This window comes from Neoarius graeffei, chromosome 4 (genome assembly GCF_027579695.1).
Source record: "Neoarius graeffei isolate fNeoGra1 chromosome 4, fNeoGra1.pri, whole genome shotgun sequence".
In the NCBI taxonomy this organism is placed as follows: Eukaryota; Metazoa; Chordata; class Actinopteri; order Siluriformes; family Ariidae; genus Neoarius; species Neoarius graeffei.
In genome coordinates this window covers 22,495,930-22,508,676 of record NC_083572.1, presented here as the reverse complement: position 1 = coordinate 22,508,676, position 12,747 = coordinate 22,495,930, and the positions used below count along the sequence as shown (strand labels likewise).

At 43.8% G+C, this 12,747-nt stretch overlaps 1 protein-coding gene across 7 annotated transcripts in view; it reads left to right on the top strand.

Annotated features, from left to right (window-relative positions):
- Positions 1 to 12,747, top strand: part of agap1 (ArfGAP with GTPase domain, ankyrin repeat and PH domain 1) — a 322,009-nt gene that overhangs the window by 195,839 nt on the left and 113,423 nt on the right. The window lies entirely within an intron of this gene.

The window sequence follows — 12,747 nt, the reverse complement described above, 5'->3', positions numbered from 1 at the left end:
ATTCTCTTAAGTGTGGGGCGCCACTATTAGCCTGAATGTCATATTTTGGTATGTATAAAGTCTGTGATGGATAGTCAGCTCTGTATCACACTGCTTATTGCAGTAAGACCATGAATCAGAAAGGCACAACGATCAAGGTGACTTGTTATGGAGTAGCTGTTAATCATGCACTAATTGTATATTTAAATGCCATGCACACACACAGCTGAAATGATGTGTGTTGACTACATTCAGGACGTGTCCGTGAACTCGGTGCTATTTATATACTGCTTAAACTGACATGCAGTCACTGAGCTAATGTACTGCACAAGCATGATGGATGCTGCATATCTGCACCAGGAATAATTTCCCTGCACCAGGGAGTGTGAACTCAACTCCACAGACCTTCTCAACACATAATCCAACTATTGAAAGTGGCTAATTATGTCAAATTGTTCAATAATATTTTGGCTAGTTATTGTAGCCATGCTGGGTTTTTTTCTTCCTGAAATTTCCATAGACAGAACACATTACACCAAGTTTGATGGTAATTATAGACTGACAAAGACTGGATTAAACCCATTAAAATTCAATATCTCTAATAATAGGTAATGGTGGGTTCCGTAAAAAATTAATTTAGGTGGTTGTGGTGAGAAGAAGAAATGGCGATAAATTTCCAGATGACTAGGGCAAGAAAGTTATACGACCCAAACTGGGAGAATTTTTGTTAAAAAGATCAATCAGCCAAGCAAAGCTATCTATGAACTTTGCACAGATACCATCAACTATGGAGGACGAGGTAAGTTAAATACAACCCCGATTCCAAAAAAGTTGGGACAAAGTACAAATTGTAAATAAAAATGGAATGCAATGATGTGGAAGTTTCAAAATTCCATATTTTATTCAGAATAGAACATAGATGACATATCAAATGTTTAAACTGAGAAAATGTATCATTTAAAGAGAAAAATTATGGCCCTTTTCCACTACCCTTTTTCAGCTCACTTCAGCTCGCTTCAGCTCACTTCAGCCCGACACGGCTCGCGTTTCGACTACCAAAAACCAGCACGACTCAGCTCGTTTCAGCCCTGCTTAGCCCCTAAAACTCGCACCGTTTTGGAGTGGGGCTGAAGCGAGCCAAGCCGTGCCGAGTGAGGTTGGGGGCGTGAGCAGACACTCCCCTGTGCACTGATTGGTGAGGAGGAGTGTCCTCACATGCCCACACACGCCCCGCGAGCGCGCTGGGATCTGTAAACACCGCAAACCCGGAAGGAGAATAATTACGAATTACGAGAATTTCTGAAGCCTTATGCGCCTCGCCTCATCTATACGCTCTTGCCAGTATCTGTCCGCGTTGTCGGTGACAACAAGCCACAGCACCAAGACCAGCAACACTAACGACTCCATGTCCTCCATGTTTATTGTTTACTATCCGGGTCGTGAGACTACCGCTTAAAAGCTCACTGATGTCACTGTTTGCGCTGCTTAACGACATCACGTGACGTCCACCCACTTTCGCTAACTCCACCCAATGTGTCCACCCACTTCCAGCCAGCACGGTTCAGCGCGATTGTAGTCGAAATGCAACTCCAACAGCCCCGCTCAGCCCGACACGGCACGGCACGGCTCAGCCCGACTCAGCCGTGTTTGTAGTGGAAAAGCGGCATTAGGTGATTTTAAATTTCATGACAACAACACATCTCAAAAAAGTTGGGACAAGGCCATGTTTCCCACTGTGAGACATCCCCTTTTCTCTTTACAACAGTCTGTAAACGTCTGGGGACTGAGGAGACAAGTTGCTCAAGTTTAGGGATAGGAATGTTAACCCATTCTTGTCTAATGTAGAATTCTAGTTGCTCAACTGTCTTAGGTCTTTTTTGTCGTATCTTCCGTTTTATGATGCGCCAAATGTTTTCTATGGGTGAAAGATGTGGACTGCAGGCTGGCCAGTTCAGTACCCGGACCCTTCTTCTACGCAGCCATGATGCTGTAATTGATGCAGTATGTGGTTTGGCATTGTCATGTTGGAAAATGCAAGGTCTTCCCTGAAAGAGAAGTTGTCTGGATGGGAGCATATGTTGCTCTAGAACCTGGATATACCTTTCAGCATTGATGGTGTCTTTCCAGATGTGTAAGCTGCCCATGCCACACGCACTCATGCAACCCCATCCCATCAGAGATGCAGGCTTCTGAACTGAGCGCTGATAACAACTTGGGTCGTCCTTCTCCTCTTTAGTCCGAATGACACGGCGTCCCTGATTTCCATAAAGAACTTCAAATTTTGATTTGTCTGACCACAGAACAGTTTTCCACTTTGCCACAGTCCATTTTAAATGAGCCTTGGCCCAGAGAAGACATCTGCGCTTCTGGATCGTGTTTAGATACGGCTTCTTCTTTGAACTGTAGAGTTTTAGCTGGCAACGGCGGATGGCACGGTGAATTGTGTTCACAGATAATGTTCTCTGGAAATATTCCTGAGCCCATTTTGTGATTTCCAATACAGAAGCATGCCTATATGTGATGCAGTGCCGTCTAAGGGCCCGAAGATCACGGGCACCCAGTATGGTTTTCCGGCCTTGACCCTTACGCACAGAGATTCTTCCAGATTCTCTGAATCTTTTGATGATATTATGCACTGTAGATGATGATATGTTCAAACTCTTTGCAATTTTACACTGTCGAACTCCTTTCTGATATTGCTCCACTATTTGTCGGCGCAGAATTAGAGGGATTGGTGATCCTCTTCCCATCTTTACTTCTGAGAGCCGCTGCCGTTCCAAGATGCTCTTTTTATACCCAGTCATGTTAATGACCTATTGCCAATTGACCTAACGAGTTGCAATTTGGTCCTCCAGCTGTTCCTTTTTTGTACCTTTAACTTTTCCAGCCTCTTATTGCCCCTGTCCCAACTTTTTTGAGATGTGTTGCTGTCATGAAATTTCAAATGAGCCAATATTTGGCATGAAATTTCAAAATGTCTCACTTTCGACATTTGATATGTTGTCTATGTTCTATTGTGAATACAATATCAGTTTTTGAGATTTGTAAATTATTGCATTCAGTTTTTATTTACAATTTGTACTTTGTCCCAACTTTTTTGGAATCGGGGTTGTATAAATATTTTAATAATTAGTCTGTGTGGAAATATACTAGATCTTGGCATACTTCTGTCTTAATGCAAATTAAACTAAGTATAAAACGACAGTACTTCCAACTTCCCAGATTAAACCTACATGCACAGAGTGCATGTTAGTTGGTAGTCATGCTTCTAGATTGAGATCTAGGTAGAAGTCAGATCTATGTTTGACACCCTGGCAAAGGGTGCAGGCTGTCATAAGATATTACAGAGAGATGCCAATGTGTGCAATTTCAGTGTAAGAATCTATGTGTATAGAGGATATTACATGGTGGCGTGAAGATATGAAGTTTATCTTCGAGTGGTGAATATATTCACAAATATTTTCAACACAAGAAGATAAACTTCATATCTTTATGTCACCATGTAATGCTCTTTATATTATATGGACACATCCACACACAAAAAAAAGCAAGTTAATTAAAAGAATAAATTTTCAACCGGTTTGCCATTTTGACAATGTACATCGAGTCAGCGGGAAAACACTGGGTGTGATGTCATTGGAGTGAAATATCGGAAAATATGTCACTCGGATCCGCGATGTGTTTTGTATGAAAAATGCGAGTTTTTCAATATGAGAAGATAAACTTCATATCTTCAAGCCAACATGTGATTTTCTTTTTATTATATAGACACATTCACAAAAAAAGTACCCAAATTTATCAAAACAATTCATTGATTTCCTTGTGAGTAACATATAGAGATTTATTCTCCATGTTCCAGATGTAGCTCGTATGAAAAATACGAGTGGCGTATTTCCCAGTAAAACCCTCGTGTCCACATAATACACTACCGTTCAAAAGTTTGGGGTCACCCAGACAATTTTGTGTTTTCCATGAAAAGTCACACTTTTATTTACCACTTTTTCTGGCCATTTTGAGCATTTAATCGACCCCACAAATGTGATGCTCCAGAAACACAATCTGCTCAAAGGAAGGTCAGTTTTATAGCTTCTCTAAAGAGCTAAACTGTTTTCAGCTGTGCTAACATGATTGTACAAGGGTTTTCTAAATCATCCATTAGCCTTCTGAGGCAATGAGCAAACACATTGTACCATTAGAACACTGGAGTGATAGTTGCTGGAAATGGGCCTCTATACACCTATGTAGATATTGCACCAAAAACCAGACATTTAGTAGAATTTAGCTAGAATAGTCATTTACCACATTAGCAATGTATAGAGTGTATTTCTGATTAGTTTAAAGTGATCGTCATTAAAAGAACAGTGCTTTTCTTTCAAAAATAAGGACATTTCAAAGTGACCCCAAACTTTTGAACGATAGTGTATATATTTATATTACACTGCAACCCCACTATAACGAACTCCTTGGGGACGTCCAAATAGTTCATTCATTCACGTGTGTGTGTGCGCGCGCGCGTGTGTTCATATGTGTATAAGTCCAGTAATACTGAAATGGACCCACTTGTCAGACCACTCATGTTATATGCAAAATTTTAAGCACATTCTTCTCATCATGAATTCCTCCTTCTGAGTCACAATCGCAGTTCATTGAGTTAAAGGAACATGAACGGAGATGATGATGGTTTCTTCGTCCGTTATGGAAATGACGGAGGTTACCCGTGTTTCGTTGTCATATGTCCACTCACTAACTCTATTGCCCCTTTTCCACCAAAGCAGTTCCAGGGCTGGTTCGGGGCCAGTGCTTAGTTTGGAACCGGGTTTTCTGTTTCCACTGACAAAGAACTGGCTCTGGGGCCAGAAAAACCAGTTCCAGGCTAGCACCAACTCTCTGCTGGGCCAGAAGAAAGAACCGCTTACGTCAGCGGGGGGCGGGCGGAGTTGTTAAGACCAACAACAATAACAAGACCGCGAAAGATCGCCATTTTTAAGCGACGAGAAGCAGCAGCTGTACAAACGCGAAGTCATCCATTATATTATTGTTGTTGCTGCTGCTGCTGCTTCTTGCGTGTTGTTTTTGCTTCGATATTCGCGCCAAGGTTTATGCAAACGTAGCGACGTAACTGACGTATACAACGACGTAATTGACGTATACAGTGATGTAATGACGTGGCTTCCCCTAGCACCGCGAGCTATGGAAAAGCAAACTGGTTCTCAGCTGGCTCGCAAGTTGAACGAGTTGTGAACCAGCACCAGCACTGGCCCCAAACCAGCTCTGAAACTGATTTGGTGGAAAAGGGGTATCTGTTTTCTAAATATTCACCTTTCAGTTCATTCATGTGTTGCAAATCACTGATGTCATTTACATCACACCACGGGCTGAGTGGGGGGGGCGTTTAAAAATGCAACTTTAAAGAAGATACGCAGAACCATGGCCTCATTTTTTGTTTATAAATGCCTTGAGACCTCAGGAATGGCATGGGAATAGTTTTAAGCATTAACAGATCTAATATAGTAATTTTTATGATTAAAATGATTCATATAGGTAGCAGTCTGAGTGAATGACCTTGACATCTGTGACTTCACTGCAGAAAGTCTATTGGTCTCATCGCCATTTCCACTATACAAAAACACAGAGCTAGCTGCAACTTCGATCCTCCATTTTGAGCTAATTTTTCGCCATGCCACGTAGATGTGTTGTTGGCGGGTGCAGCAACACGACGGAAGGTGAATTTATATTGGATTCATGGTCCAAGAATGTTCAAATTGCAAAGAGTTGGATGCGTTTTGCGAGAAATTCATGGATTGGGCACCTACGAAGCGGTCTCTCCTTTGCTCTGCACATTTTACTGCGGACTCGTACGAAGCCTCTGGTCTGTTGAGGAGCATTGGCAATAAGCCTGTATTGAAAGAGGGTGAAATACCAACAATTAAAGGAAAAGAAAACTACAAGAAAAGGAAAGTAAGTTTAGTTGCACCAGTTCTCCCGGAGTGTGAGCTGAGCAGTAATGGCGGAGTATTCAGTATGGAGAAAATGGAGAATGAGTGAACCAGTCGTCAGATTTCTCTGCTGGATATGCTTGCCTCAGCAGCAATATCTCACCCTTACGTGGAAGAAGCGAATAAATGAAGAACTGAAAGTCAGATTGTTTCAAAACAGTCGGCCACAAGCTCGGCCTTCAAGAAGCGAGAACAGATAGGTAAGATGTGACTCTCATTTGGTTACATAACAAAAAACAACTCTCGTTGTTTACCTGCATTTAGATTAATACATATAACTTGTATTATGTACTGTGTTTAAGTTACCGGTATAAGAATATTTAATTTGCTTCAGAACGTGATTGTCTCAGTTCATCTGATTTATTTATTTTTACGTTTTATCAGTGAAAATGCATGCATGTACATATATGTTGCATAAGTTATAACACCTATTCTGTTTTAATGAGTCACATGACTGTCAGTTCAATTCCATCCATTTCTCTCGATGGCTTTGTTCTCTGGCTTTATTTCGTAAGGTGGGGGCCTTCGTGGCTGACGTGTTCCTATTAGATTCACTTTCTGATGGTTCGAACTGATACGGTTCTATGTGTATAGCAGTAGCACTCCAATTTCAGGACTGTCACAGTCAGATGTATTACTATCTGAGGATTCCGAAGAATCTCCAATAAATCCGAACGAAGAGGCCATTGCAACCATTCTCGCTTGCCGAGTCTGGCTTTGGTCTATAGCACCGGTTCCTGCTGTGACGTCACCCACCCAGGGCTGGCTGGCTCAGCGGGGCAGCTCAAATGCCAACTTTGCGGTCGATTTTAACTCTCAAAAATATTTTTTTTAATTCCCAATTATGCAGCATACAAAAGTCAAGGATGGAGATACTATCCACTCAGAAATGTATTTAAAAATAAAGGTTCTGCGTATGGTGGCACGGTGGTGTAGTGGTTAGCGCTGTCGCCTCACAGCAAGAAGGTCCTGGGTTCGAGCCCCGGGGCCGGCGAGGGCCTTTCTGTGCGGAGTTTGCATGTTCTCCCCGTGTCCGCGTGGGTTTCCTCCGGGTGCTCCGGTTTCCCCCACAGTCCAGAGACATGCAGGTTAGGTTAACTGGTGACTCTAAATTGACCGTAGGTGTGAATGTGAGTGTGAATGGTTGTCTGTGTCTATGTGTCAGCCCTGTGATGACCTGGCGACTTGTCCAGGGTGTACCCCGCCTTTCGCCCGTAGTCAGCTGGGATAGGCTCCAGCTTGCCTGCGACCCTGTAGAAGGATAAAGCGGCTAGAGATGATGAGATGAGATGAGGTTCTGCATATCTCCTTTAACTTGGTGTCAAGTTTAGCAGTATCAGCAGTCATTTCATCTTTTTATTGTTCCTTTGATCACCATTCTTAATAATTGTTAGTGATTGACACCTAAGCTAGGCTAGTTAAGCCTCTGTTTTATGATGTTAACACGTCTTGACTGCGGACTTGATTGTTTATTGTTTGTGTTTGGTTGGAAGAGGAGCGCATGGCTCAGTGTGTTTTGTCAGCAGGTGAATTGATGGATGAAATTGCAGATTGAGTGTTTATTTACAAACAGGCAGGCAAACAGTTCAAAAATGTAAGACAAAGACAGGGTCATGCAGCAGGCAATGGTCACGCGAGGCACAAACAATGGTGGAGGCAAAGAAGAAAGCTAATAATAACTAGACTGCATTTCCGCAGAGAAAATGCAAAGTGTGCTTGCTGAGCTGTAGCAGAACAGCTATCATGCTAGCATGCTAAGAGCTAGCATGCCAACATGTTAATGCCAACATGCTAACAACTAGCATGCTAACAGTTAGCATACTAATATGCTAACAGCATACTAACATGCTACCGACTAGTGGCCGAGTGGTAGCGTGTCCGCCTCTCGATCGGGAGATCGCGAGTTCTATTCATGGTCGGGTCATACCAAAGACCATCATAAAAATGGTACCTACCGCTATCTGGCAAGGCACGCTGCAATACAGATGTGCATGGGGAGTTAAACTCTCGTGGTTACCAGAGGACTAGCCCCCCACTGTAACCCTAGCTATGTGAGAGGCCGAGGGCTATGGAAATGGAGATCGGCGCCGCCCGATGCGCCACATACAGGTTGGGCCTGGTTAGTACTTGAGTGGGAGACTGCCTAGGAATACCAGGTACTGTAAGGCGTGGGAAGGACTTTGACTTTTTTTTTTGATACTAACATGCTAAAAGCTAGCATGTTAACATGTGAATACTAACATGCTAATAGATAACATGCTAACAGCTACCATTCTAACATGCTAATGATTAACATGCTATTTGTTAAAATTCTAACACTTTAAGGCTAATATGTTGACAGCTATCATGTTAACAGGCTAACATGCTAATGGCTAGTATGTTAACTTAGCATGCTAACACGCTGAGGGTGACATGCTAACATGCTAACAGTTAGCATGCTAACAGTTAGCATGCTAACATGCTCAGGCGAACTCGCTAACAGCAAACATGCGAATTCTGCATGCTACCATGCTAATCCTAACATGTTAACAGCTCTCATTATAACATGCTAATGGTGAATATGCTAACAACTCGCGAGCTAACAGCAGACATGATATCGTAATGGGTAACATGCTAACAGCTAGCATGGTAACACGTGAATGTTTATATGCTAATTGCTATCGTGTTTGCGTGTAAGTATTCCTAATAAAGTGGCCATTGAGTTGAAGTTGATTTGCTGTCAAAGTCTCAAATGAGCAGATCCTTGCCAAATGCATCATCACCTATGGGGGAAGGGAGGAATGACTCAGTCAAGCTTCCATTGATTAGCGGCAAAATGGAGAAAAAATGGATGGATGAAAGGCAAGACAAAGATGAGTGCGGGTCAGAACCGATATCATGCGTGTGATGGGTGATTTGCCCTGAGGTGCCATATGAAGTTTGGTGGATGTGTGGTGAAGTGTTACTGAGCAAAACTCCATTTATTTAAATGGGGCCAAAAATCAATGGAAGCCTATGGAGGTAAAAAGAGATGCATGAAAACCAAGGAAAAGACGAGTGCAGGTCTCAGATGAGGGGATGGATCTGTGCGGGGACTTGGCCTGAGGCATCAAGTGAAGTTTCTTGAAGTTTGGTCACTTGGTTAAAAAAATTGATGGAGAGTGAAAGTTTTTCTCCTGAAACACCATTCATTTTCAATGGGGCCAAAAATCAATGTAAGCCGATGGAGGAAAAAGGGATGAGCAAAAAGAAAGGAACGAGTCAGAACCGATTGCATGTATATGTCGGGGGAGTTGGCCTGAAGTATCACATGAGGTTTGGTGCATCTGCGATGGAGCGTGTCCGAGTAGGACGATTTGACTCATGAGCCCTATTCATTCTCTATGGGAAAAAAACTGACAAGAACAAGAGAACAGGCGCATTGATCCAAAAGCTGTATACAAGCACACTACACCACTTCGGGCCAGACGTCTCAGAGTTGGAACGGTGTCTCTATCTCGAACGTCCTAGGAGGAGTAGTGGATCCAAAAAACGTGTCAGAATAAGGCAGAATAAGTAAACTTAAGAAGAACAATAGTGTGCTTGCCTTTGGCAAGCACACTAATAATCGGTTCAATTTTTCTAGCACCTTTCTCACACCCAAAGTCGCTTTACAATTTGGGGGGGGGAGTCCACCAAAAGAGGGTCAGGATATAATTCCAGTGGTGTAGCTACCACAGTCCCACCAGGTGCACAAAGATAAATCCCACACCGCCTGCACAACTGTCACGACGCAGCTGGGCAACATTGCTTGGAACACCTTGTCATGGATCCACAAAGCGAGCACAGAAGCACCACTGCACAGAGTGCCAGTATATCCCAAACAACCTGCACAGCCAACACGCCGCCGGCGGGCAACATCGCTCGGAACACCGCGCCAAGCACAAAAGCATTGCTGCACAGAGTGCTGGACAACCCTGATGTTAAAAAGAGCAATGAGTTCACTGCAGTCCATAGCAAGGAGCACAGGCATCACCCACGGTGCACCAAGGCCTGAAGGAAACTGATGCCAAAACTGGGTCCGGTGCTACACCACAACTGGTGGACGAAAACACTCAAACAAAAAACAAACATCAAACTACACAAACACAAAAAAGAAAAAAAAAAGAAAAAAAAGAAAAATGAAAAGCTCCAGTGAGAAGTGGCAGCCAAACGTGCACAGCGTTCTCTCAACCGGAAACGGAAAACAAAAATGTCTTGTTAACTTGACTGTGAATTTGAGATTTGGAAGTCGAGTCCAAATACACAAAAGGTCAAAACCAGAAAGGCAACACACAGATGTAAGGCTTGGTAATGTGAGACAGTAGGTACAGCATGCATACTTCTCCAAGTCTGTGTATTTAGAGAGTCCCTATAAGCGCGCACTGTGATTGTGTAGGTATGATCTTAACGAAAGATCGGTGGCAGTGGGGCATCTACTTGGGAGAGCTGATTGCACTGAGGAGAATGTCTCTGCCTCTTTGCCACTGCTGTGCTGAGTCACCCTTGGGCAAGGTGTAGCATCCAACAACCTCCATGTACGAGGGTTACGGTTTCCAGCTATGGGTTAAATAGTGAAACCATGGCAGCAAGTGATGGATTTTCTTCTGGGTACCTACAACATCTTCGTATACGTGGCTAGCTGGAATGTGTTAGATGCTGGCGGACACTGCGGGGCAGTCACTCCTCTGAACCAGCCGTTTGGAACATTCCTGCCATTGGACATATCAGATAGTGACCCAAAGAGTGGGAAGCGTACCTGTAGAATGGTCCTCACACTTAAAATCTCTGCGCTGGTCTAACCGGCAACCCCCAGCTGCAAAGCGACAAGCCCCCTTGTGGTGCCAGCAGGCCTGAGGAGCTGGAAGCTGTTAGCAAGGACTTGCATTGGTGTGGTCCAGGAGTGATGGTAGTGTGGAACTTTGGGTGGCAGTATTGCAAGGTCCTTTCTGGATAACCAGGTGGCCCTATTTAGGGATGCCCGGCCTGCCTGTAATAGAGGACGCCCCAAGAAAATGCGGGGTAAAAAAGGCTCACCCATCAACAACCTGGCTGGTACCCAGTGACCAGCGGGTCTCCAATTCTGTGGGCACAACTCCAAACTTACACTACAACTCTCATGGTGGAATGTGCGATCACTATTATACACCAACCCAAATTACCCCAAAAGAAAGACAGCACAGCTGAGCAGAGAGCTTGAATCTTCATGTTGATATTGCCGCTCTGTCAGAGATGAGGCTACTGGATACAGGTGAAAGGAGAGAGAAATTCCACACCACCTTCTGGTCAGGTCCCCCAGAAGGCTCTAGACTTCAAGGTACCTCTGGCACTGGATTTGCGGTATCTAACCACCTTCTCCCGCATCTCTCAGAGCTGCCCAAGCCAGTCTCAGACCGCTTGATGACCCTTTGCTTTGCAGTATCGCCTACCACCCATTGTCTACTTTACTCAGCTGAGACATACACCTCGTGCCAGCACCACATTTGCCGTCTTCAGTAGGTTCAAATGTCTCACCTCAGACGTCTTATGAGGCTCAAGTGGAGTGACAGGGTTTCCAATGTGTAAGTACAAAGATGTGCGTAACATGCCCAGTGTGGAGGCCCTCCTCACTGAGAAGCAACTGAGATGGGCTGGCCATGTTATCAGAATGGAAAATTCCCGACTCCCAAAGGCTGTATTTTTGGTGAGTTTTGCGAAGAGAAATGCCCTAGAGGACGCTCTAAGCTGCGCTACAAAGACTGCCTTAAATGCCACCTGAATGCCAGCAGTATCCAGCTGGATACATGGGAGGATGCTGCGTGTGACTGAACAACCTGGCGCCAGCTTGTCAAGAACTCAAGTAAGTCTGTAGAAAGCTGACTGCAAAGAGGGAGGCACAGTGCCTAAGACAGCAGAGGGCTATCAGAGCCATCAAGACATCACCTCCAAATTAGCTCCTCTGCCAGCACTGTGACTGGGCTTGTCTCCATCGAATTGGCCTCTTTTCACATGAAAGGGTTTGCTGGTCAAGTCATACTCAACATGAGTGATAGCTGGAGGAGGTGATTGTTCTCTAATCTGGAACAGGTGTCCTAATGGCACTGCACGCTCCTAATCGTACTGCACGCTCCAAGCGCCAATGTGTGTGAACACAACACAATTATTATTATTTTAATTAATTAATTTATTTTCTTTTTGAAGACTGACTCATTGTCATTAAAGGCAGGGAAACTTGGTTCATTATATGCATTCGTTAAAGCATATACGCAGAGCCATGGCCTCACTTTCGTTTATAAATGCCTTGAGACCTCAGGAATGGCACAGGAATAGTTTTAAGTGTTAACAATAAATCTAATATAGTAATTTTTATGATTAAAGTGAGTTTGTATAGGTAGTGGTTTGAGTGAATGACCTTGATGTCCGTAACGTCACAACAGGAAGTCTATCGGTCTCATCGCCACATCCACTATACTAAAACACAGATCTGACTGCAACTCCGATCCTCCATTTTGAGCTAATTTATCACCATGCCACGTAGATGTGTTGCTGGCCGGTACAGCAACATGACAGAAGCTGGATTTACGTTGTATTCATGCCCCAAGAATATTCAAACTGCAAAGATTTGGATGTGTTTTGCGAGAAGTTCACGGGCACATTGGGCGCCTATGAAGTGGTCTCTCCTCTGCTCTGCACATTTTACTGAAGACTCGTACGAAACCTCTGATCTGTTGAGGAGCGTTGGCTATAAGCCTATATTGAAAGAGGGTGCAGTACCAACAATTAAAGGAAAAGGAAA